The sequence below is a fragment of the Euprymna scolopes genome, chromosome 1 (assembly GCF_053919585.1).
Source record: "Euprymna scolopes isolate OS-2025 chromosome 1, ASM5391958v1, whole genome shotgun sequence".
Classification (NCBI taxonomy): Eukaryota; Metazoa; Mollusca; class Cephalopoda; order Sepiida; family Sepiolidae; genus Euprymna; species Euprymna scolopes.
The window spans coordinates 92,642,223-92,668,207 of NC_136482.1; the positions used below are offsets into that span (position 1 = coordinate 92,642,223).

At 32.5% G+C, this 25,985-nt stretch overlaps 1 protein-coding gene and 1 long non-coding RNA gene across 2 annotated transcripts in view; one reads left to right on the forward strand and one right to left on the reverse strand.

Annotated features, from left to right (window-relative positions):
* Window positions 1-5,308, forward strand: part of LOC145246602 (uncharacterized) — a 49,588-nt gene extending 44,280 nt beyond the window's left edge. The window contains exon 3 of the long non-coding RNA XR_013863140.1: window positions 1-5,308. This exon is cut by the window's left edge and continues 880 nt beyond it. This is a non-coding gene — a long non-coding RNA (uncharacterized LOC145246602).
* LOC145245783 (protein unc-13 homolog D-like) overlaps window positions 1-25,985 on the reverse strand; it is a 513,002-nt gene that overhangs the window by 461,613 nt on the left and 25,404 nt on the right. The gene's annotated exons all lie outside the window — the stretch shown is intronic.

The window sequence follows — 25,985 nt, forward strand, 5'->3', positions numbered from 1 at the left end:
GTCATAATCCAATATGGCTGATCCACCTCAGTTGTGTTGGGGTTTCATTTCATTAAAAAATAGCCCAACTCAAAAGCCCTTCCCCAGACTTAATATTAACGTTAAAGTAAGCCTTTTTTCACTATTTTTTAAGCCTGGAATCAGCGAGCACCTCCAAACAAAATTGACCACCATCTTTGATTGACTTCTGTTCTTTTTAGTCCAAGTGACAATGATATATTCAGAGATAATAAATTTTACAATCAAAATTTACACAGTTCAAAAGAAAATGATATTTTAATGAGTTTGATACAAGTAATTTCTTGTATATTTTATTTGTTTTCAATTTATCGGCTGTTAACTATATTGCATGACTAGCGGGGGTGCCTGGCGTGTTTGGAGGTGTGTGTTGAGCAAAAAAAAAAGTAATAGTAGGTAGGCAGGCTCGAACCCGTACTGCGAAGGAGGAAAAGAACGTGAAAAAAAGAGGATAGTGAATTAAATGAGCTGGTAATTAGCTTTTGCTCGGGTGGAGGATATTGGCACAAAGACGAAATAAAAAAAATTTAAAAAAGATAGAGAGAGAGGTGGGATTGAACTTGAAAATATAGGGTAATTAGTCATCCTCACTAACTATTAGGCCAAAGAGGATAGTGAATTCAATGAGTTGGTAATTAACTTAAGAATTATAGGAGTCTGTGCAGAAATGAAAGTTGCTTTTAAATCTGGCCAAGAGCCAGTTAAGCTTTCTGCTTTCTGTTGTGGTATTTATTTGCTTCTCCACGAAAGCAAATTAGATACAAGGTTGTTTATAATGTGGGGGGAAACCAGTTCCCCAAAAGGGGGCACTCTAGCAGTATCCAAATAAATAGTAATTGTCTCAGTATGAAGGGTTTCCCCTACATTGACCAAGGACCAATTACAGAACAGATATTACCCAGCTGGAAGGCCAAGTGGTTGGGGTTGCTTCAATTAGTTTCGCTTTATTTATATGAAAAAAACAAACAAACACTCGAAATGAGGGAATTTTTTACAACTCGATCAAAAAAAAAAACAGATAGAGACAATGTTCGTTTGCAAATCTGAGATATTATGATCAAGGAAGTATAAGAAAACTTCTCCTGAAATCTAACCGACGTGAGAAACCCAACACAAAAAGTCTTTCGCGGACATACACAAATGCACATGCCCATTTTGTGTTTTATATATTAGACTAGCTTAGGTGCCCAGGGTTGCCCGGGTGTTTGGAGGTGTGTGTTGAGCAAAAAAAAAAAAAAAAAACATGATAGTAGGCTCGAACCCATGATGTGAAGGCAGAAAAGAAAGTGTAAGCAAATCTGACATTTTAGCCGATGTCTCCATGACACGACCAGAAGTCAAAAGTGTTGAAATTAACCGAAGTCAACAATCCAACAGTGATGATGGCTTGCTAAAATGTCGGCGAAAAAAATCGACCCCTCCTTGTACAAAACAGCCGAGTTTAGGATGAAGGAATGAATGTTTTTGGCCAATTTTTCGATATTTGTCGTCTGAGATATACAGCTTCAAAATGATATCAATCTTGTCAGGATCCGTCGCCTCTGTCTAAAGTTTTTGCGAGACATACATACATACATACATACATTTAAACAGACAGGTGAGATTTATATTATATACTAGCGGGGGTATCCAGCGTTGCCCGGGTGTTTGGAGGTGTGTGTGGTGTTCAATAAAAAAGTAACCGGGGGGGGGGGTAAAGTTGGTAGGATCGAACCTGAAGCCCTGAGGCGAAGTTTGAAAATAAAATCAGCCAGCCAGGATAAGTTACTGAAAGATGTTTGAACTTATTTAAGTAAGAACCAAATTGACAAGTGCACACACGGAAGTCGTCGAGTGTTACGACGACGACGATATAGGTTTGTTTGTTATAAGCGAAGTAAATAAAGAAGACAACGTTAAAACTTAAGCAGGGGGGGATAATCAAAACATCGAAAAAAAACACAAAAAAAACTAACGTAAGGCAAACGAACGATCAAAAAAGGAAACACAAAAACGAACACGTGAAAAATGGCTTAAATAAGCCTGTTTTGATATTAAAATTTTAAAAATCGGTGGGTACCCAGGTGTTTATGGGTGTGTGGTCGGGGGTAGATAAGCGAAGTAAAAAAAAAAAAACAGAAAAACGAATGTTACGTGAAAAATGGCTTAAATAACACTGGTTCAATATTTAAAATTTTAAAAATCGAAAAAGACATCTCACACCACGATTCGAACCCAAAACGTTTAGATAACAAACCAACACGATAATCAACTGACCTAACGCAATGTACATGAAATTTAGTCAGTTTTTCAACTATTTAAAATAACTCGGGTCATGACGTCATTTGGCGTATGCACGTCGTCACGAGAGAACCGTTTTTGTTGACCCCCCCTCCCACGTCGAAAATTGTCGATTTCGGGGTGAAAAAATGAACGTTTTGGGCCAATTTTTCGATATTTTTCGAGCAAAGGATGGAGCTTCAATATGATACCGAGTTTGTGAATTTTCGTCGTGTCTGTTGAAAGTTTTTAGCGGACACACAAACACATATACAAATATGCAAACATACATACACACATTTTCGCTTTTATATTTATAGATTATCAGATTATCAATTTCAAATTAAACCAAAAATGTAACTGTATAACGCTTCAATCATTAAAATGATACATTTATTGAAAATCTAACAAGTTACAAGCATATCAATGAGAAACTAAAATTATCAGATAACATATAAGACGGCATTAAAGATTCTTTGGATCCTGAGGGGCCCTGTGGATTTCAGTTGAGAATCTCTGATTTAGACAATAAAAACGTTACTGCGTATGCATATTAATCTAGATCAAACTTAAATTACATCAAACTTCCACTGTTTTAAAAAAATAAAAAACGTTTTCATATTAAATGAAAAACTTCTATTCTGCATAAAATACTATCTGTACTTTCCGGCGTTTTCTGGGATACAATGAAGTTATTTTAGTTTTATATGTTTTTTTTGTTTTGTTTTGTTTTGTTTTTTTGCGCGCGTTTTAAATTTTAGGTACATAACTTCTATTATGGCCATCAATTTAAAATGGCTTATCTCCCTTGTTGATTTTTACTTTTAAGTGATTATTTAAAAATGAATCATGTTAGCAGTTGTCTGAACCAGGATCAGTAAATTTTTTAAATAGATTGTAGAAATAATGTTATTCTATTACCAATAACATTGTACAACAAATACAAATGAAAATTAGTTAGTCAGGTTAAATGCTATTTGAGTCTAACTTTGAAAATCAGATAAGATAAATTTTGGTATTAGATAAATAAGTTGATGACACAAGAACAGTAGGAAGCCCAACAAGAAACACTGTGAAGATCACAAAGAGAGTGATGCCTACCAAGATGGTTGGATCACTACTTAACTTGGTCGTGTAAAAGAGAAAAAAAAAAGAAAAAGAAAAAAAGAAAGAAAAAAAGACAGCTAGAGATATGAAAAGTAAACTTACCAACAGGGAGGTGAAACAGAAACATGGCGATGAATAGAGCATCAAAATATATATAACGCCGACGGAAGAGATTATGTGAGATATGCAAATGTGGCAAATAAGAAAGTATATAAAAAGACGAACGACAAGGAGTTCATTGGGTACAATTTCTGTGCAGACGGCTGAAAGAAATTATGAGGGGGGGGGGGGTGGAGACAGATGGGAACACCTCAGTGGTGACTATCTAGAAAAATAAATTCTGGAGCACAAAAGGTCGCTCGTTTTACTGCTACTATTCCAGTCTTTGTAGTTCTTCAACTTTTCGAGATAAAAAAATATGAGGCTTTACTTTTGGAACGACCTTCGTATAAAAAAAAAACATGGGTGCTTAATCAGATTGGCACTTATGGTGGCATTTAAAAATTTTTTAAATACAGAAATATCTGTATGATGTACATATTAGTCACGTGACAAAGATGAAAAAAAAAATCCAAAAGTTACATAATTTGATCAAGTAGAGGTTTCTTTTTGTTTTTTGTTTTTTTTTTCAAGAAAATTAAATTTTACTCTAGACTTACTTTACTTTACTTACTTTAGGGTGAAACAAAATGAAATCAACGAATCGGTGGACAAGGTTTTGATGCTCAAGTTGTGTACCTTAAGTTTAAAACGCGCACAAAATTTTTTTTTAAAAATGTAAAACTAAAAACCTTAATGCATGTGGAAATTGTCAAAACAATCATTGCTTATCTCCCCTTATTCTGTTCTCTAGAGAAATATGGCCTTATCTGTAACTTATTGGTAAAAAGCGGTAAATTTGTTTTTTTTTTTGTAAAAAAGAACAAAATTACTTGATCAATTTTTCCGATTTTTAGAATATACAATCTTCATTTCATGACAAATAGGTATAAAAGTTTTTCTTCGTTTTTTGTTTATCAATATTAGTCCTCTCATGAAAGAGCGGGACACAAAATGTTTTAAATAATAATAGAATAACAAAGATTTGCGCTGGCGAGGACTACTATTGACCGTAACCAGTTATACAGTCTTTTTGAAATTTTCATCTCTATTTTTCTCGTTATGTACTGAATATTTGTGAATGAAACCTATATGAAATATGCTTCTTATTAAATTTTAAAGATTTTCTATTCTGATGGAAGTTAAAAAAAATTAATCTAAAAAAGTTATTTTAAAGTTTTTGTTAAAAAAATTCAGATTTTCTCATTATTCAAATCTGTATTACAAAGAGGGGGGTTGAAAAAATGAGTTGTGGTGTGAGGAGAAATACAAACTGAAACAGAGAGAATATTCAGACCTGTAATAATACAAAGAGGGGGTTGCAAAAATGGGTTGTGGTGTGAGGAGAAATACAAACTGAAATAGAGAGAAGGAGAGTTTTAAAATATAATCTTAAAAAGATAAGATACAAGTTAAAAAAGCATTTCATCCAAGGCATGAAAATTGTTAAACAAAATGTTTTTACTATAGGCTTTTTTAAAGGTACAAGATTCAATTTGAAATTTATTTATCTTCAAAGTGCACTTTTATAAATTTTACAAAGTAAGGTATAAAAATTTAATTTAAATTGAATCAAAAAATTATCTTGAATTTATTTTATTTAATGTACATTTTGTTGCAATTTAAAAACATTATCTTTCATCTAGCAATTAATGATATAGATATAAAATTTTCAATGATTTTTTTTTAAAGTGCAACAGAATGTACATTACATAGAATAAATCCAAGGTAATTTTTTGATTCAATTTAAATTAAATTATTATACCTTACTTTGTAAAATTTATAAAACTGCACTTTGAAAATAAATAAATTTCAAATTGAATCTTGTACCTTTATTTCTAAAGCCTATAGTAAAAACATTTTGTTTAACAATTTTCATGCTTTGGATGAAATGCTTTTCTAACTTGTGTACCATTGTGCAAATCTGAATTAGCACCAAAAATCTATTAAAGTGCAGGTTTCATATTTTGCTGATATAATATTATTTAAAAATAATCCCAATCCCAATCCCAAGAGGATAAAACTTGTATTGTATACTTCATTACATCTTGTTAATCTTTCCTATTCATGGTCCCAAATAGTAGCTCCTTACGTCCAAGTGGCGATATACCTTGTTAGGGGTGAATATGAGTAAAAAAAAAATTTTTTAAAAAAAAGACTAACTGTGCTTATATGGCGTCTCTCGGCAGTGTTTTACTTTTAATTTGCTTTGTTTTGTAGGTACGGACAAAATGAATGCTGATGCTCAAAATGTATAAAACATTTTGACCTCTTACTTAAAAATTCACCAAAAATCAGGAAATTAACCAATGTTAATGAAATTTTCAGCATTTATAAAATAATGATCACGGAATATAATGAACCCTTTATTTTTATTTAAATCTTAGTGGAAATGTATTATTTTGTTTAAACAAAAATACCTTTATTAAAGTTTCTGCAGTAAAAAAAAAAAATGCAAGAATTTATTTTTGCTTTTTTATGAAAATAGAGCATCGTAAATTATAACATTTTTTTTTTTTTTCAATTATTTAATTTTTACAGGAACATTACAAAAAAAAAAGCCCCTAAAGTCCGTATTAATGAATTCGATATACTTCAAGAAAAATGAATTTCTCGACCTACCAATACAAATGATATTCATCTTTTAAAGGTTTTTTTACAATGAATTTATTTAACTTCAAAATTTAGCTGAATTGGTTAGCTTGCCGTGAAAACATTTTTCATAACTTTTTTTTTTTTCACGTGTACAAATATTTTTTCCTTTAGGAAATTAACTTTATTCTCTAATCTTTCAAATACAATCAAAAAGTAGTCGAAAACCTACAAAAAAATTATGATAAATCGACTTTCAAAACTTTATTCATCCATTTTTGCCCGTACCTATTGATTTGTTTTTAGACTATGTCGTTTTCTTCCTTCTTTTTTCTTTTTTTTTATTATTTTAAAATATTTTTTAAAGAAAAGTAACTCTGTATGGAAAAATACAGAGTTACGCCCCTTTTTAAGGTGGCGTCTGTATGAAAATAATTTCAATTGGTAAAAATATTTTCTAGCAAGAATTAAATCGAATTATATTTTATTGTTTCTAACAAAATGCTACCACGAATCACGAAATAAGAACTTATGAAGTAGGAGCAATTATTACTTTTATAGAAAAAAAAGCTATAATAAAACAAAAGCAAGAAAAAGACTGACTTTAAACGATTAGATTAAATAACAAGATGTGTGTGTGTGTGTGTGTGTGTGTGTGTGTGTGTGTGTGTGCTTTATATTTTGCTGATATTACATGGCCTAAAAACGTCTTAAGAAGATGAGTGTATCATGTTTAATCGATATTCAACAAATATCAGTGTATAATCATGGTTGCGTTTCATATCTTGTTGATGTGTCATTACTAGGGCTGTGACAGCAGAATATTCTTTTCATTCTTTTGACTCTCAAGTATATATCTAACACAGTAAGACACAATCAATCAACCGGGAACCGCATCAGTCTATATGAAAACATATAAGATATTAACGGATATATACTCAGGAATCAAAACAATGAAAAAATATGTTGTTGTCACAGCCCTAGTAATAACTAAAATCTTACCTGTTCTCAATAAAAAGACCTCAATATATGCAAATAAGGCACACCTGTAATAAACAGATTCAGGTTAAAATGAAAATAAAATAAAACAATGGATAAAATTATTATTAGTTTATAATTAACCCATTAATGCATAACATTCCACCAGTTGAGCATAGTTTTAATCAATTCCATGTATCAATCCTAATATATAAGAGTATAATATTTGTGTATCATATTGAAGAGTTTCAAATTCTGATTATTTTTTCTTGGCAGAGTTCTGTCCCTTTCTATAATCAGACAATATATGGTAGAAAGAGTATTTGAAATGAACCAAAGCAACAAAGAAATAAGAGATGAGTAATAAAAGCTAACAAAATTTAATTTCCAAAATATCTTTATCGTTAACATTGCTTAGATATCCAACCATGTTGTAAACTACGATTTAAGCAGTCATTGTCTATGCTTTTCTATTTAAAAGTAGTATTTGTATTATTTGGATTATTCAGACTACTGTTCTCATCTTCAGTGTTATTTTTATTGTAACTGCTGACCTTCTTCAGGTATATCTTGCCAAATTCGCACAGAATTCCGAACAGAAACCTATATTTAATCCATAAGGGGAAGCATGCTCTTGTTCTGTCAGCCAGGACAGGGTAGAAGTTTTAAGTAATTCACAATTGTATTCTTAGTATTGTCTGCACTGAGGACTGAACCTTCAACCTCCAGAAGAGTGTCATTTAGAAATGAATTTTACTTAGTACTTTCTCTACTACGCCACAGTTGCTTATAGACAATTAGCAATTACTTAAGGCTCCTACCTGGTCATAGTTGACAAAACGAGAAAATATGCATAAATATTATATTTTAATTTATGCAGATTTCTTATTTATTATAATCTGAAATACCATAGGTATTGAACGTAACGTTGAATTCCTTTTAAAAAAGTGAACTTAAAAATACAGATTGAAACTGAGACATGTTCATGCAAGTATTATGTTTTTCTAAACAGTTCACTTCTTGTAAGTAAAAAAAAATATTCTCGAGCTGAGATCGAATCCAAAAAGACAGTGAGTCAAGTACGATAACCATTAGACCAGCTTGCCACGAGCATTAAAAAGTGTTTTCAAACCTACTTATTCTTAACATAAGGAAGTTGTCATGTTTCATGACTGCGTATGTGCAGTCATGAAACAGTTGACAAACAGATAAAAATCTGAAGACCCTGCCCAAGAAACAATTTTTTTTTTTAATTTTCACCCCCTTAGTAGCCTTTTTTTCCGGATGGAACCCAATTAAAAAGTTTTCCACATGTCTGAATACCTTATGCACCAAATTTCGAGTATGCAGGTCAAAAATTCATTGAGTATATAGGTTGAAAAGTGTCCTCACACACACGTACACACACACACACATTCTCATTTTTATAGATATATAGATTAGTATGAAGAGCTCCAAAAATCTTAATAAGATGTAACTATGCGTTTGTTGACTTATTCTAAGATTTCACCAGCCAACAAACGTTTGGAAAAATCTGGTCTATACTAGGATCCATATATTAGACTGCATGACACCCTGGGTGTACCAAGTTCGAATCCTAGTCGTTTCACAGAAACACTTTCATTTAGGATGTTGGCAATCTTCACATGGTCCCTCTTGTAACTGTTACCTGATGTCTTTCTAGAAAAAATTCTAACTGGAAAGATATCGGGGAAACGAATGCCAATAATAGTCATCAGAGTCATATGAAATGATGCTCAACAGCAACATGAGACTGTAATAACTTTGTACATACCTGTAAACAGGCAATATAATGAAAAGAGTGTCTGAAATCCAATGAATAGAAACAGTGGCAAAATAAAAAACGAGTTTGCAAAAATTCAATTTCCAAACTATCTTCACCTTTGGTGTTGCTTGGTGTAATCCAACTATGTTATAAAACTATGATTTATGTGGGTTTTTTTTTTTTATATTTCCCTCCTTAAAATTAACCTTGTTTACCTTAAAGATAAATGACAAATTTTTTTTTTTTTTTTTTTACATGGGAGTCACCACTTATCAAGTCCCGGGGGCCACTCGAGGATAAGGGTTATTATATGACAATGAAAAACGATACCTTAGGCGGTTAAACCAACTTTCTCTAAAGGAGGAAGTGTCAAAGGCATATCAAATTTGTAAGCGGTCTCAGTCACATCTCTATCCTGGTCAGGGGAGATGACGACACTAGGTTATTGCTGTTCTTCCAGGGAGGTGTTGTCACCCACTTAGTATTGACATTATTAACTTTAGTACGAAAGCCGGTGTATCAAGGTGATTACCTTGATACCTAGATACAAAGCAAAAAAACTATATTTAAAAGACATGTTAGAAGTAAGTTTGATGAGAATCCAAAATAGTCATGCATAAAAGTGGTCAGAATAGATATCACAAAAAACAGGAAAAAAGAATAAGAAAAAGCTAAGAATATAGGCGAGGAAGATAAAATGGAAGAACTGAAGATCTCAACCTTTTTGGTTTCTGTTGGGTTTTATTTTGATTTTTTTTTTTTTTTCCAAAAATTATAAAATATGTTTTTTGATTTTAAATTCAAAGAGCCATTTTGTGTTCCCTATATCCACGGATTTATAAATTTTACAAGCATCTTTGAAATGCTAAATCGTTTATACTTATACACATTATAGTTTTACAAAAATAGATCATCGTGTAGATTTTACATATTAGAATAGGATATTCAATTTCGTTCTTAAATATATAAGTTTGTAAAACACAGAGGTAGACGTAGAGTGTGGTGTGAACAACACCATTTGATTTCCTATGAGGTTTGGCCAGTATGGTAGTTGGATAGGCAGGTCCAGTAATTTTGAGGAGAATTTTCAGCAGGGTACATCCATTTTAACCTCCCGCCTTCTGGGTTCAGTTATTATACGCATTCTTAATGTCTCATACTTATTCATCCCCTGCAAGTAAAAAAAAAGAAAAGAAAAGATATATACATATATCTGAAGTTAAAACTATTGTAGGAATCAGTATTAAATTATTATGAAGATGGTTGCTGAAAAGCTTCTTGGTCCAATTCCATTCACAAAAAGCTTAAGTGCTTTTGTCAAATGTATATAAGGACATACGTTAGTTAGTTCTTACGTTTTGCATAAGAACGAGTTCAGACTACCCAAATCTTCTTAGAGCTGATGCTAACTATTGCCGTACTATAGGGGAAGGTGAGGGTCAATTCTTCTGGGGGATACCCGAAAGAGATGATTTTAGCAGTTGTTTTGGAAGCTTCCTAAGTTTTCAAATTGATTGCATATACATTGACTGTACATGCAGGGATAAAAAAATTTTGTTTTCTTCTGATTAAACAACTCGCTCACAAAAGAGTGTGTAAGTGTGTGTATGTGTGTGGATCTTAATTGAGCTCGAAAATGCCTTCCATAAAGTCTTATCATAAAATATCATAGTACTTATTCTCTATAATATAAAAGAGGCTTCCACATATTTTGTTATCGATAGTTTATGACCTACAAAATCAATCTTTTATTCTGATTCTTCAGTTTCTATTGTGGAAACTAGGTCTATATTTTTAACAAAAAATATTTCTATTTAATTTCTGTCAAGTAAAATTGTATCCCATTCGGAATCATTTTACAATGCTGACATTTTCAAAAAAAAAAAATTTTTTTAAATAGCATTGATCCAGAACCTAACTCATAGTTGCATCGTCATTTTCCGGCAGTTTACGATAAGAAGTCAGAAAAGTTTCCAGAAAAAAGCTGACACAAACACTGCCAGATGATAAATCCAAAATACTTTAAACAAAATTTTTATACAAGACGATAAAACTTACCATAAGTTTAATTATACGGAAGAATTTTTTTTTTTTTCAAAAAAAAAAGTATATTAAATATTTTTTTCAATAAATGTTTCACAGAAATAATTTTTTTTTTTTTTTTTTAGATGAAAACATAGAAACAAATGTGAACGAAAGTAATTGTTTCTTTCAAGAAAAGTACCAGAAAAGTGTTGGTTTTTTTTTTTGTTTCTTTTTTTTTTTTTCTATTAACAAAAACAGTTTTGTTGTCTTCTGACAGCTGATTGGTTAATCAGCTTTTTCTGGTTACTTTTCCGGCAGCTTAACAGAAGGTGCAGACAAAATCTTGGTTCAGGTTCTTGATCAGTACCAAAAAACAAACAATGAAGATAACAGCATATTACATTTATGAAGGTTTAGCTTTATAAAATAACCAATCTGATGTATATAGCTTATATTGTATCTTATGGTCCTGTTTTTTTTTTATCTTGCTCTCACTATCTGCTTTCTTTTTCCCCTTTTTTTTTTTTAATCATTTACTTAATATTAATACATTGTTTAATCCCGAGCAACACAGGGTAGGGACAGCTAGTAAAATAAATAATTTATGGAATAAATGCTGAACTTCTTATAATGCAATGAGGTGCTATTCAGCATTTAGCAACCATTCTATTCATGTTCATCCACAATACTTTTTATCCCTCCTTTATGTTATTGTAAATTATATCCACCAATGTGAATGGTCAACATCATAATCGCTGTACACCAGTGCCCACGTTAGGAGGCACATATTCTCCTGTCCTCCAAACTATATGTTACCCCTACCAAGAGCATACCGTTTATAAACAAACCAATAGATTCGTTTTTATTAATACCAAAAACAAAAGAGAAATATTTAAATAAAATTTTGGGGTATTTATTATTTATAAATTTTTTTCTTTTTTACTGTTATTTCACCCCAATCAAGTCACTTTGTCGTGAGAGGGTACCATTTAGGACCCAGTTTACAGGGATACTATGCAGGGAGTTGAGCAGTGATATATCTGTTCACATTACACATGAACTTCTGCATATCAGTACCTGTTAGGGAAGTAGGGACCCTGGAGAGAATTCCAAAGTCTAGCAGTTTGAGGGAGAAAGCTATTTGAGTAGAAGGCTTTATGGCATCTAGGGAGCTTCACAGTGTAGGAATGTGGTTTTACCGTTTACAGGGGGTATTTACATAAAAGGAAATATGTACTTTGGGTTCGTCAGAGCATTTTCCATTAAATACTTGTAAAACAAACACAGAGATACCATATTTGCTTGGAATTTGGTTGCTAGTGCGGGATCTATTAGGTTGGCGACTCTTTTTCGGATTCAGTCCAGGAGCAAGAGACTAATGACAGATGCACCAGTCCAGATTTGACATCAATACTCCATGGATGGGCAAATAATAGCTTTGTCAAGATACAGGAATGCTCTCAGGAGTGAGTAATCTTCTAGTTCAGTAGAGAGAGCTTACCTATTTTGCCTCAGCCTTGGAAATTACCTCAATGTATTTGTTTCAATTCATGTTGCCTGTGAATCTTAAACTTAGAAGTTTGAATGAAATACTTTCAGGTAGTGTATCATTTTTCATGGCAATCAATGGCTGAGAAGATATCTTGTAGTTATTACAAGAAAGAAGCTTGACAGCATTGAACGTTACCATTCATGTACGGCCTCAATCCACTACAGATTGGAGGTCTTCCGCTAAGGTTTCAACCATTTTCTTAGATATGAGTTCATTCGTTTTCCCCTCACTTCTGTTATAGAGCATAGTGTCATTAGCAAATATACCCATCTCAGTGACAATTTTATCAAGGAGGTCATTTATGAATATCAGAAATAATAAACGTCCAAGGATCAACCCCTGAGGTACACATGCATTTATATCATGTTGTTTTGACGTATGACCATCAAGGACAACCTGGATTTTTTTCTTATTTAAGAAGGATTTGATTGTTAAGTATTCATCCAATAATACCATATGATTTAATTTTCATAAGACCATCGTATCAGACCCTGTCAAAGGCTTTATATATATTTAGGGTTATTGCCCTAGTCCCCCTACCTTATCCAGTGCATGATATATACATTCAAAGATTACAGTTAGGATGTCTGCCTAAATCCATCTTGTTGTTCAAAAAAGGTTTATTATCTATTATTATTATCTATATGACTACTGCTTGATTTATTAAGGATTCAAAGATTTTGATGAAGAGAAGGAGGAGGCTAATGGCACAATAATTGAGTGGGTCAGTTCTTTCGTCAGAATTCTTCAACAGAAGCAATTTTCCAGAAATCAGAAAAGTCGGTAAGGCATTTGTTAAAGAGTTTGGAAAGAACCAGGGAAACCTCAGCAGAGCATTTTTGTAATAGTATAGCCTGGATGAAACCAGGCCCACATGACTTCTATGTGTCTAGTTTTTTTTTTATAGCATTACAAACATGGGAAGGGGGTGATTTTCAGATCGTTGTGTAGCTTCTATCCTCAAAGGGAAATTTGGGAGGGAGTAGTCTGTTGGGTCTAAAGTGGCATTGGAGATAAACCATTGGTCAAGCAAGTTTGTCTTTTTAGTTGCTGTGCAAACAAGCTCAAAGTTGGTGAATAGTGGGAGAAGTGTTGATTACCCATTATTTACTACATTGTTATAAATTTTCCAGAAATCGCCAGTTCCTAATTTCTGTGACTCGATGCATTTTCTGATGACTTCAGAAAGCCTTCTCTTGACTGCGACTAATTCACTCTTACAATTATTTCTAATTTCTGTATACTTTTATCTATTTGTACTGGACGTATGTCGGATAAGTCAGCAGAATGCATGCTGCCTCTGAGTGATCGCAGCTGCACAAGTAGAGGTGAACCATTGAGGAGTGTGTTTGCTAAAGAACTTCTGTGTGGGAACTGTACTTCAATTGCTGCTTTGAACCATTCCGTAGCCTCATTTGCACATAGTTGCGCAGCAAGTGGAAAGATATTTCTCCATAGAGAATCGTTGATGTGATCCCTGACTGCTTCCCAGTCAGCCTTATTGAAGTATCTTATTGAAGTCATTTTGAGTAACCGCTCTTCAACATGGAGTTAAGAGTTTAGGGTGATTTCTACTAGTATCATAATGTGATCAGCATTCGAGGGTGGGTTATGGGCATTTGTTACACAATCCTTGGGAACTGGTCGGAAATAGATCTAGAAGATAGGCTTGCTGAGTCTGTTGATCTGGGAGATAGGTTGGGAACATGACTGTCTGTGACAGGAAATGGGATATACAAAAGTTATGTGTGCTGATACCAGCTGTGTTTGTGTAACTAACAAAACAAAAAAGGAATGAAAAAACAAATATGCAACAAATAAATGTTACCAAAGGCAAAATAAGTTACTTTTCTACGTATCTGGATAAGTGTATTCATTTTTTAATTTATTTTAAAATATTTTTGGTCAAAAACAAACCTAGCGTCGACTTTGTTCAGTTAGAATTCAAACAAATATGGCTGCCATAAGTATTGCACAAGAACTCTTGATAAGGACCCAAGTCGAAAATTAAATAAAATACTGGTAGAAATACACTCAGTAAATGTGATCAATCATGCGAAAATGTAATGTTCTACCAGTATTTTGTTTAATTTTCGACTTCTTGTACAATATAATTTTGAGCGAATCCAAGAGTCCTCATGCTTATGGCAGCCGTTCATTCTAGCTGAAAAGAAATGACACTAGGTTTGCTTTGAACAAAAAACGTTTTAAAATAAGTTAAAACACAAAGAATACTTATTCGTGTAGGTAGAAGAGTAATTTATCTAGCATTTGGTAACAGTTATTTGTTGCATATTTGTTTTTTCATCCCTTTGTTAGTTACAGTAACAAATACCCAAATTTTCTACATGTATTCAGAGTTATATAGTTCACTTACACAAGTTCATGTGAATATGCATCTGCTAGTATGTCACCTATGCATGTGGTTACACTTCTTCCATTATATTGCATACATAAGCGCATATGCCCATGCCAACTCTAGTATACCCATAGGAAACCACGTATTTTCTTTTACACCTGCATGTTATATTTATTTTCACCACCTAATGCATTTTCTGTTTAAATTACTAGCAAAGGTTGTTCTAAAACAAAGGCGTTCCAAGATAAAAGTCATTCCAAAAGAAAAGCCTCCTATTTTTTTTTTTACTGAAAAAGTTGAAGAGCTACGATGATGGGAGTGGTACCATTAAAACGAGCAGTTTTTTTTGTGCTCCAGAATTTATTATTCTACATAATCACCACCATTCTCAATGCATTTTTGCCAACGATGAACAATGACTGTACATGGACGCCCGGAGTACACTTTGTTATACAAGGGTTGTTCCAAAAGTAAAGCCTCCTATTTTGTTTTATTTAATTCCAAAAGTTAGAGAACTACATAGACGAGAGTGGTACCATTAAAACGAGTGACCTTTTGTGCCCCAGAATTTATTTTTCTACGTAGTCACCATTATTCTCAATGCACTTTTGCTAGAATTTCAATGATGTATCTCTGTTTCTGACACACATCTATGACATAGTCTTATAGCCTTACACCGTCAATATCTGCAGCAAAGAGATGAAACTTTCAAGTTACGAATGCATAAGTACAGTCATCATAATAATGTAATTTGCAATTCCCTATGATCCATTTGGGCAAAATAAAAAAATAGGAGGAATTACTTTTGAAACGTCCTTCGTTTATAACGATGGTTAGAAGAAGAAGAAGAAGAAGAAGAAGAAGAAGAAGAAAAGGGAGGAGGAGGAAAAATAAAAGAAGAAGTATTACATCGATTTGATCCGAATACTAAAAAATTTCTTCACAAGAAAAAAAATAAATTTAAAAACCATGAAACTGCAGTTGTAGCTTCTATATTTTTATTTTTGAGATAAGGATGGGTTATTTGAATAATTTGGATTCTTTAGACCGAGTTGATATTACGTTTCTGAATATTTTTTTTTTAGATGAGCAATGAGCATTGGTTATTCGTATTATCGTATTACGTTTCTGTTTTTTTTTCCTTTGGAGATGAGTATTGGTTATTCGTATTAACGTTTCTGGGGTCACATCGTCCGAAACGTTGTTAAAATGCACTCAAGATGAGGACAGTAGTCCAAATAATACAAATATATAACACACACATATATCTATATAAATAAAACAGTAGACGTATGTGTGTGTGTGTAAATATCTAATAGGTAAACTATTAAACTACTGGTCATATAGCACTGAAATTCCCAGGAAATAATATTCATGTACCAAGGATGGTTTATAACGAATAATATCTTTGCTTACATGTATGTATATCGTATACACACATCGGCAAATTTACATGTAAAATGTTCATTAAGCATTAGCTGACATTTTGTTTTTGTTTTTTTGTGCGCATGCGCGTACATTTGGTTTTTTCTCGGTCTGGAACGCTCGGTTCTTTTTAATTTCTATTCTAACTAATAACACCAACTCATTTGTTTGTTTTTGTATTTAAAAAAAAAACAAAAAAAATACGAAATCATATGTACATTTTACTCGCGGTTTGAAATTTGTAAATATGGAAACAAACCTATATATCTTTTTTACGATCTCATATTTACTTAATTTCATACATTATTTTACTGCGAAGAAGGGGGGAGATGACACACGGAATACGGACAGTGCTGAAATAATAACGTTATTAGTTAGAAAGTCATTCTTAATATGGGGAGGGGAAGGTATTATTTAGACTATTCTGTACTTTAACCTAACAATTTATTAAATAAGAAACTGACATGTATCATCTCTATTTTTGTTTAGTATTAAGTATCTGTTTCTCGGTCCAATTTATTGGTTTGTTTATTGTAAAGCAAGTGTTGCCTAATCACTAACTGCACTTTGAAATATTTATTTTTTGAATAGCATGAATTTTAAATAAGGTGATTCTACAGTGTTGTACACATATTTAAAAAATACAAACAATTTATAATGCAATCATGTATTTCCAAAAACTGCTGAGTCATTTTCCGGAAGTGACATCATGTATTGATGATGGGGGGGGGGAGCACGATTTTGTTGCTTTAAAAAGTACTCTGGAGGCCGCCAGGGATTATCAAACCTACTTTTTTTATGTGAAGTAGGGGGTGTGGTGAATTAGTGCCTGTTCATTCTCCCAAGCATTACCACCACTTTTTCTGTTTATGGAGAGGGGGCAGTAGATGATTTCGCGTCAGAACAGATACTACACTTTGATCTTAGCCAAAAGACCAAGTAAGCGTAATATAGTTTTCTACTAGGCATTACCAGCTTCTAAAAATAATACAAAATAAAATATATTTTAAGATAATAGGGGTTAAAATTATGCAAAATTATTGTCGAAATTAGTAACATATCCAAGAATTATGAAAAATAATGAAATGTGAGTTAATTGATTGGTGTGTTTGTAATAAAATAATATGCCTATACAATTTATCAGTTTCTGTAGGCAGTTAACAATATTTTTCTGAATTTCCAATGTTAACTTCGGGGAATGACGTGTTCTGGAGTTCTCTATGAATTAACAAACCTTCACTTTTGGGGTGGGTCTGGAGAAAGTAATGTCCATTTTGAGGTCACTATGCAATCTCCCAAAATGTTATATTCCAAAAATATGGAATAACTATGGAATAATATTCTGGAAATGACATCGTTTCTTACTAATGTGTTGTTGGTGGTTGTGGTAGTAAGGAGGGAGAACTATGTTAATATTGAAAATTGTGATAAAGTAAAAGTTGCCCAATGATCATTTGCGTCAATGCATTTATGTAATTATTTGGAAAACCTGCTGAGTTATGGTCAAGAAATGATATCATTTCACTTAAAATGATGCTGTCAGTAGTAGGGAGGGAAAGAACACAGTAATGTGTAATTTTGTAATGAAGCAAGGGTTGCCTAATTACGAAGCTTCTCAACATATTTGTTTATTTGTTTGTAAAGCCTGCTGAGTAATCTTCTGAAAATGACGTCTTTGTTCTCAAAACTTTTGTAGTCTGTAGTGGGGAAAAATGAAACAGGGTAATGTGGAATTTGATAATGAAGCAAGGGTTGTCTAATCACTTAACTGCGTCAATGTACTTATGCATTAATTTTAAAATCCTGCTGAGACATCTTCCAAAAATGGCATAATTTTTCTTGCAATAATAGTGCCGTTATTGAAGAAGGAAAGAAACGTAGTAATGTTAAAATTTGTTAAAATGGTGAAGCAAAGGTTGTGAACTCATAAATTAACACAATGTATTTATGTATTAATTTAGAAATCCTAATGATCCATGTTCTAAAAATGATTTCAGTTTTCTTAAAATTATAATAGCCTTGGTGGAAAGAGAAATTATTTCATATATGTTGTACAATACCTATCGAGAGTATGTTAAATTGTTTCATATATGTATATAAATTACCCGTCCGAACGTAGGTATACATTTTAAATATATGTTGTAAATTACCCGTCCCAAAAAGGTAAAATCATTTCATATACATTCTGTAAATTACCTGCCCTAGGGAAGGTACAATTATTTCATACATATGTAATAGCCGTCCTAGGATAGGTAAAATATTCTTTTGCTCGAAGTAGCAAATGATACATACACATTAAAAATTCCTCTCTCTCCAAAGAATAACAATTATATTCAAAATCAAATTCAATTTTCTCATTATTTATATGGTCCCAAGCAACGTCGGGTAGCCCACTTTTCTCTTCCCTGTAACCTCTCTCCCACAGAAGAGACGTCGCGAGCCTGTCTTTGTTTTATTGTTACTTCCATGGCAAGTGCTCGTCTGAGCTCTAATTCCTGGTCCCCCCTCGCCAATCTTTCACAATAAACACCCGTCTAGCTGAAACCACTGTCAAATATTTTCCCTACTCTTTAACTGTGCCAAAACCAAAACGTAGATTCCATGAACAAAGCTTCTTTCTTAGAAGTGCACGCCAGTGGAACTCTCTTCCGTCTGCCTGTTTCCCACCTGACTACAACTTGGATGTCTTAAAGTCCAACATAAACAAATTCCTGATGAACCGCCCCCTTAAGTAAGACACCTTATCAAATCTACAATACTAACGATTACTACGATACTATCCCATTGATTACTGTACACGCAATAACCCTTATCCCCGAGTGGCTTCCGGACCTTGATAAGTGGTGACTTCCATGTAAAAAAAACAAAACAGTAAGGCAAACCTATTTAGATAAAAATAAAAAGCTCTACCCGGTTAAGAAGAGCAAACAATAGAAGAGGTTTTTCCTTATTCCTTTTTCTGTAAACCTTATTGACTTGCTAATGCAATAAAGTCCCTATGTAACTTTACGTTTTATCTTTTTAACTTATATATATATATCAAATAAATCAACAATCTTATATATTTATATATGTGTGTGTGTGTGTGTGTGTGTGTGTGTGTGTGTTTATAATGATTGCATTTCTGTGATTGCCTAGATATTAATCCAATGAAACTCTGATATTTATAAAATAGTGTTTAATAACACGTAGAGTTGTATTAATGTATAATTTTCTTTATTTATACAATCATTAATAGCTACATATGTGCATAGCTGTGATTTATTTCGAAATACAGCATCATCAGTCCACTAGTTTCGATATATGTTGAAACTAGTGGCCTGATGATGCTAGATTATTGGACAACTATATATAAAAAAAAAATAGGGATCTTGAAATAGAAATTTCGAGAATGCAGCACAGATGTAATATAGCGTGAATGCGCAGATGTAAATGATTAAGAAGTGGCGTTACTATAGAAAAGAAAGGCAAAGATCTCGACAGAGACGAAATAATGTTCGAAATCTCGGGAGAAACGCGGAGAACGTTCTCCATCACGTGGGTGACGTCACGGCTGTAACGACGAAGAAATAAATGTTGTACAAACCAAAAACCTGTTCTTTTGTCCACTTTTCGACCGAGGCCACATGTGTGTACAACGTTCCAGAAAAAAAACATCGATCATTCCAGTGATAGCTAACACCCTGGGTTTGGGAAAGGTTCAAATAGGCTAATTGAACTGTATTCCTGCTGTACATGTCTTAAAAATATACAAATAAATATGTTCTTACAAACGCAGCTTGCTCTCTACGACAAAGACCTTTGTTCGTTATTCGTGTATGTGTGTCCTGTATGTGTGAGTGCTTATGTGTCTATGCATGCGTGTGTGTAGAAGTCTGCAATGTAATTATCATGGTGGCATTTCTGACCTTAGGTCTTTTGGTAGAGACTTGTCAGGAAAAAGTATACAGTAGAAATCAAAGGAATTTGAAATAGAATGGCTTACTTTTAATGAGCAGTCGTGAACGGGAGACGTGTTGCTAGAAATGTATCTATTCTGTTGCAATAATAATAATAATAATAATAATAATAATAATAATAATAATAATAATAATAAATAAATAAATAAATAATAATAAATAAAAAATGGATTGGAATGTGGATGAATAAAAATATTTGGACACAAGAACACGTAAAATTCTTACAATTTATGAGGCTTTTGCTAAGAAAGGAGATGTAAATTGATGGTATCTATTAGAAAGGAACGTGATCAAGGCGTATTTAGTGTTGAAGGTGTGGTAAATATAGAAGTCTAACTAAATATATTTCTGAAGGTAATGAAACTCTTTTCCTGAATTAAGAAAAGAACAAATATTAAGACCTGAGGTGAAGAAGAGTCAGAGACCGCAAGTGAGAGGGGAGGGGGTTGTTTGGAAATAAACTATACGGTGTATCCTTTAAGAATACTAAATTTAGAGATAATGATAAAGGGAAGTGGTTGTTCAGGGGTGATCTTAAAAGATTTACTGAGAGCCCTTTAACGGCAGCCCAGGAAAAGGTCCCTTAGACTAAGTCAATCAAACACTACATTGACAAAACTGCAGAATCACCGATGTGCAGAATGTGTAACGAAAGCGAAGAAAAATTGGCACATGTTATATAAGAATTTCCTACGCTAGCTCAATATCAATATAAAAAATGGAGACACAACAAAGTTGCTAAGGTCCTACACTGAACTCTATGACTTAGACCACAATGAGAAGTGGTATGAGCATGGACCAAAAGCGACAATGTCAAACTTCTTTGGGAAATGCAGATACAAACTGATAAGGTTCTTGAACACTATAAATCTGAAATAATTTTTCTAAACAAAAACAAGAGATGGAATGCATAGGGATTTCTGGTATATCTGAGGTTGTCCTAATCGGCAATCATAGGTCTTGTTATACTTTGTTTTGGTCTTAATTGAGATAACTGAATGATCAAAAGATCCTAATTGAGACAGAACATGGGATCAGTACTGTTCAGGACAAATTATTAAACTTTTTCTTTCCTTTTCTTTCTCCCCCTCGGTTTACTTCTTTAACTTTTTTCTTCTTCCCCTCCTCCTACTTTATGCCTATTTTATCTTTCTCTTACCGTCTTCTTTGCTTTCTCATTTTATTCTCTTAATCTTTTCTTTCCTTATATATTCTTCAACTTCCTTTCATCTTTACCTTTCTCCTTTATCTTTCTCCTCGCCTACCTACTATTTCTATCTCTTTATCTTCCTTCTTCCTCTTTCTTTCTTTTTTTTGTCTCGTTTTATCCTCCTTCTTTCTATTTTTCTTGCACCTTCTCTTCTCAGTTCATCCTCCTCCTACTCCAACACATTTTTCTTTCTTCATCTTTACTCTACATCCTCATTTTCTCCCTCTTCTATCTTCTTTATCATGCTATGCTTCCGATTTTCATTGGTTTTTTTTTCTTTTCAATGTCAGACTCAATCGAAACGATCATCAAATTGCTTGATGATGATGTTGATGACCTTTAAAAAAGAAAATTAGCCAATAAAAACACAACAAAAGACTACAAAAGTAAAAGAGACATAAAAACAATCTAAAACGATAAACCAGAACATTTCAAACGCCAGACACTGACTAATTAAAGAAACAAAAAAAGAAATGAAGTAAAATCGGAGTAATTTCTTTTTGTTTTGTGTCTGCCATGTATATAATGTTTAAGTTAGTACACGGTGGGAGTAAAAAGTATATATATATAGAATGAATGCCAAAAGTCTATATTCCAAAGTTCATGATGTTGACCATCTTACAATTTATTCCTTTAATTCAATCAACATTTACAATTCTTGACAGTATCTGTTTCGTAGCACAAAATCGCTCACTCGTGAATCTATTTTGCCTTTAACTCATCAGAAGAAATAGCATTCATTCACTATCTATATTGCTCTGCAATTATATTGAGCTTATTAAATAAGGATTGGTATATATTATAATGAAATAAAGTAGATTTCCACAAAAATAAATAAATATATATATATATATATATATATATATATATATATATATATATATATATATATATACTAGCTGTACCCTGCCGTGCATTGCTGTGGCTCAATTTGGTGTAATGGAAAATTCTAATAAAAAGAGAAAATGCATGTTTCTTATATTCTTAGTACAGCACTCCACTCCAAAAAGTAAAAAAAAAAAAAAGGCGAAAATTAAAAAAAAAAATGGTACTCTTACAGAATTTGATCCGGATTTTCGGGAGTTACCGTCAATCATGGCTTGGGCTCGATCAACATTCAGTGGATTAAGGCAAATGTTGCTAAAATGTTGAAACGCTAAATAGTTTTTTTTTTTTTTTGTTATTGTATTTAAAAATGTGAGATTTTAATTAATATTTGGGAGGGGGGGGACTATACACAGATTCGAAAAAGTTGTCCAAAAATAAATAAATGAAAGCAACAGTAAGGTAAGTTATGTTTCTACCTAACTGAACAATTTTTTAGTGTTCTTATTTAATGTAAAATGTTCAATTGGCTCGAAAAACTCAGTGTTTAGCGATGTATTTGAAAAAGACGAATGGTTGTGGACTGTTGAATACGTTAAGTTTGGGAAAATCAGTTAAAAACTAGAAAACTATACAAAACAGTGTCAGACACCTACTGATTGTATGTTATCGTTACATAGGCTGACATATTCGGTGGGTTTCTGACAGTATTTTGTATAGTTTTTTAGTTTTAAATCATTTTCCCAAACTTAACAGCATCAACAGTGTCCACCACCGTTTGTATTTTTCAAATACACTGATAAACACTGTTTTTCGAGCCGACTAAACATTACAGTGAATAAAACGGGTTTGTATTACTAAACACAGAAACGAAAAAGTTGTCGAAAAATAAATATAACAAATAAATGTTATCAGAGGCAAGACAAATTACTTTTCTACCTAACTGGATAAGATTTTAGTGTTTTTATTTCGTGTAAAATGTTTAATCAGTTCAAAAACATGTAGTGTTTATCGGTATATTTGAAAAATACAAATGGCGGCAGACTGTGTTGAACACGTTAAGTTTGGGAAAATGAGCTAAAACTAAAAACTATACAAAATACTGTCAGAAACTCACTCAATATATGTTACCGTGACATAGGAAGACATGTATTCGGTGGTTTTTAACAGTATTTTGTGTAGTTTTTTATTTTTAATTCATTTTCCCAAACTTAACGTGTTTAACACAGAGTCTGTCGCCATTTGTAATTTTTTAAATGTAGCAGTAAACGCTGTGTTTTTCGAGCCGAATAAACATTTTACATTAAAAAAACTAAAATTATCAATTTTGGTAATAAAGTAACATATGTTGCGTTTGATAATATTTGTTATACATTTATTTTTTGACAACGTTTTTGAATCTGTATGTACAGTAGTACAAACCCAATAAAAACACTAAAAATTATCCAATTAGGTAGAAAAGTAACTTATCTTGCCTTTGAAAATATTTACTTGTTATATATTTGTTTTTGTTGACAACTTTTTCAAGTCTTTGTGCAAGTACAAACCCAAAGGGGGTATTTTTCTGTCTAATTTTATTTTTGGTACTGCGCTTAAATCTAAATTTCACGATATCTTTTTAGGAGGTGGTATTTTTTTTTTTTACATTAGGTCCACCTCCACAATTTTCGACTATGCTGAATAAGAAAATCTCATTTAAAATTTGCAGAGGCAAGTAGTTTTCGAGATATAAAGACCTGTACTATGCACTATAATTCACTGGCGGCCATGAATAAACATTCCCAACCTCCCCATATTAAGAACGGCTTTCAAAATAAACAACACCCATGCCTAACCACGTGTTTTAACCTGTCTGTCTGTTAAAAACGGCCTTTGGAATAAATACCACCATTCTCCCCATGTTAAGAACGGCTTTCGGAATAAACACCCCCAACCTACCCATGTTAAAAATTGTGGCGGTGGACCTAATGTGAAAATTTACCTTTTGTTTTTTTAATAAATTGTTAGCTGAAAGCACAGAATAGTGACAAAACATCATCCCCTCCCCTTGGTAAGAATAGCAAAAAATAAAAAAAATAATGGTTTTCTTGGTAGAAACTTTTCTGTATTTTACTTAACAATTTCTGGTGCTAATGAACTTACTAATCCGCGCTATTTTTTAAATCGAATTTCCAAGTTTAATTAAAGTTTTATGATATGTTTTTTTATTCAATTGTAAGGTTAAAGTACAGAATAGATACAAAACACCCTCCCCTCCCCATGGTAAGAATGGCTTTTTAAATAATAACGTTATTATTTCAGCACGGATCACTCTCTACATGAGTACCTAATATTTTTTTCAGCCATTCTTATCAAAGAGAGGGGATGGGTTTTTTTTTAACTATTATGTGCTTTTTTAACTAACAATTTATTATTAAAAAAAGATATTGTGTAATTATAATAAAATAAAAAGATATTGTGAAAGATGAATTTAACTTGAAAAAAAAAAAAAAACCAATGTGAACGGTGCGTTCAACATTGTAGCCGGACCTTATTTGGCAATAAGGTCACGTGAGTCGATTAATGGGTGCTAATGCACTTACCGATCCACGCTATTTTTTTAAATCATATTTCCAAGCTTAATTAAAGTTTTATGTTTTTTGGGGTACTTTTTTTTAGATTAGGTCCACCTCCACAATTTTCTTTTAAATGACGACTTTTAAAGGTTTCCGACTATGCTGAATACAGAAATCGCATTGAAATTTTGCAGAAATAAGTAGTTATCGAGATATAGATAGTTGTTTTATGCATTGTATTCTTTGGTGGCCATCTTTGTTACGCGCATAGATTTGTTTATGACACACGCAAGCATGTAAAAAAAGACGGCTGCCAGAGATTACAATGCATTATACAAATTTTTGATATCTCGATAACTACTTATTTCTGCAAAATTTCAATGCGATTTCCGTATTCAGCATAGTCGAAAACCTACAAAAGTCGTCAGAAAATTTTGTAGGTGGACCTAATCTAAAAATTTACCGTTTTTTTTCATTCAATTGTAAGGTTAAAGTACAGAATAGGTACAAAACACCCTCTTCTCCCAATGTTAAGAATGGCTTTTTAAATAATAACGTTATTATTTCAGCACGGATCAATAAGTGCACGAGTACCCAATTTCTTTAATAAAGAAAAAGCATTCATATTTTCTTATGTAAAAACAACTTCTGTAAAAAAAAAAAGAAAAAACGTGTACTTTTAATCTTTGTTATAAAAGGTTTTCTTGAAAAAAAAAACAAAAAAATACGGTAAAAAAACCAAAAAACAAAACATTAATCGGTATTCATGCAGAGAGTGATCCGTGCTGAAATAATAACGTTATTATTTAAAAAGCCATTCTTAACATGGGGAGGGGGTTTTGTACCTATTCTGTACTTTAACCTTATAATTGAATAAAAAACATATAATCAAACTTTAATTAAACGTGGAAATGCGATTTAAAAAAATAGCGCAGATCACTCCTGCATTAGCACCGAAAGTACAGAATAGTTAGAAAACATCTTCCCTCCCCATGTTAAGAATGGCTTTCTAAATAATGTTAATGATTCAGTACTGTTCCTTGTCTGCTTAAGTTTAACTTTTGTTTATTAAATTGTTAGGTGAAAGTCCAGAATAGTTACAAAACACCCCTATCCCCATGTTAAGAATGGCTTTCTAAATAATAACATCATTATTTCAGCGTGGTAGCTTCTCTGCATAAGTACCATGTTTTGTTTTTAAATTGTTAGGTGAAAGGACAGAATTGTTACAAAATA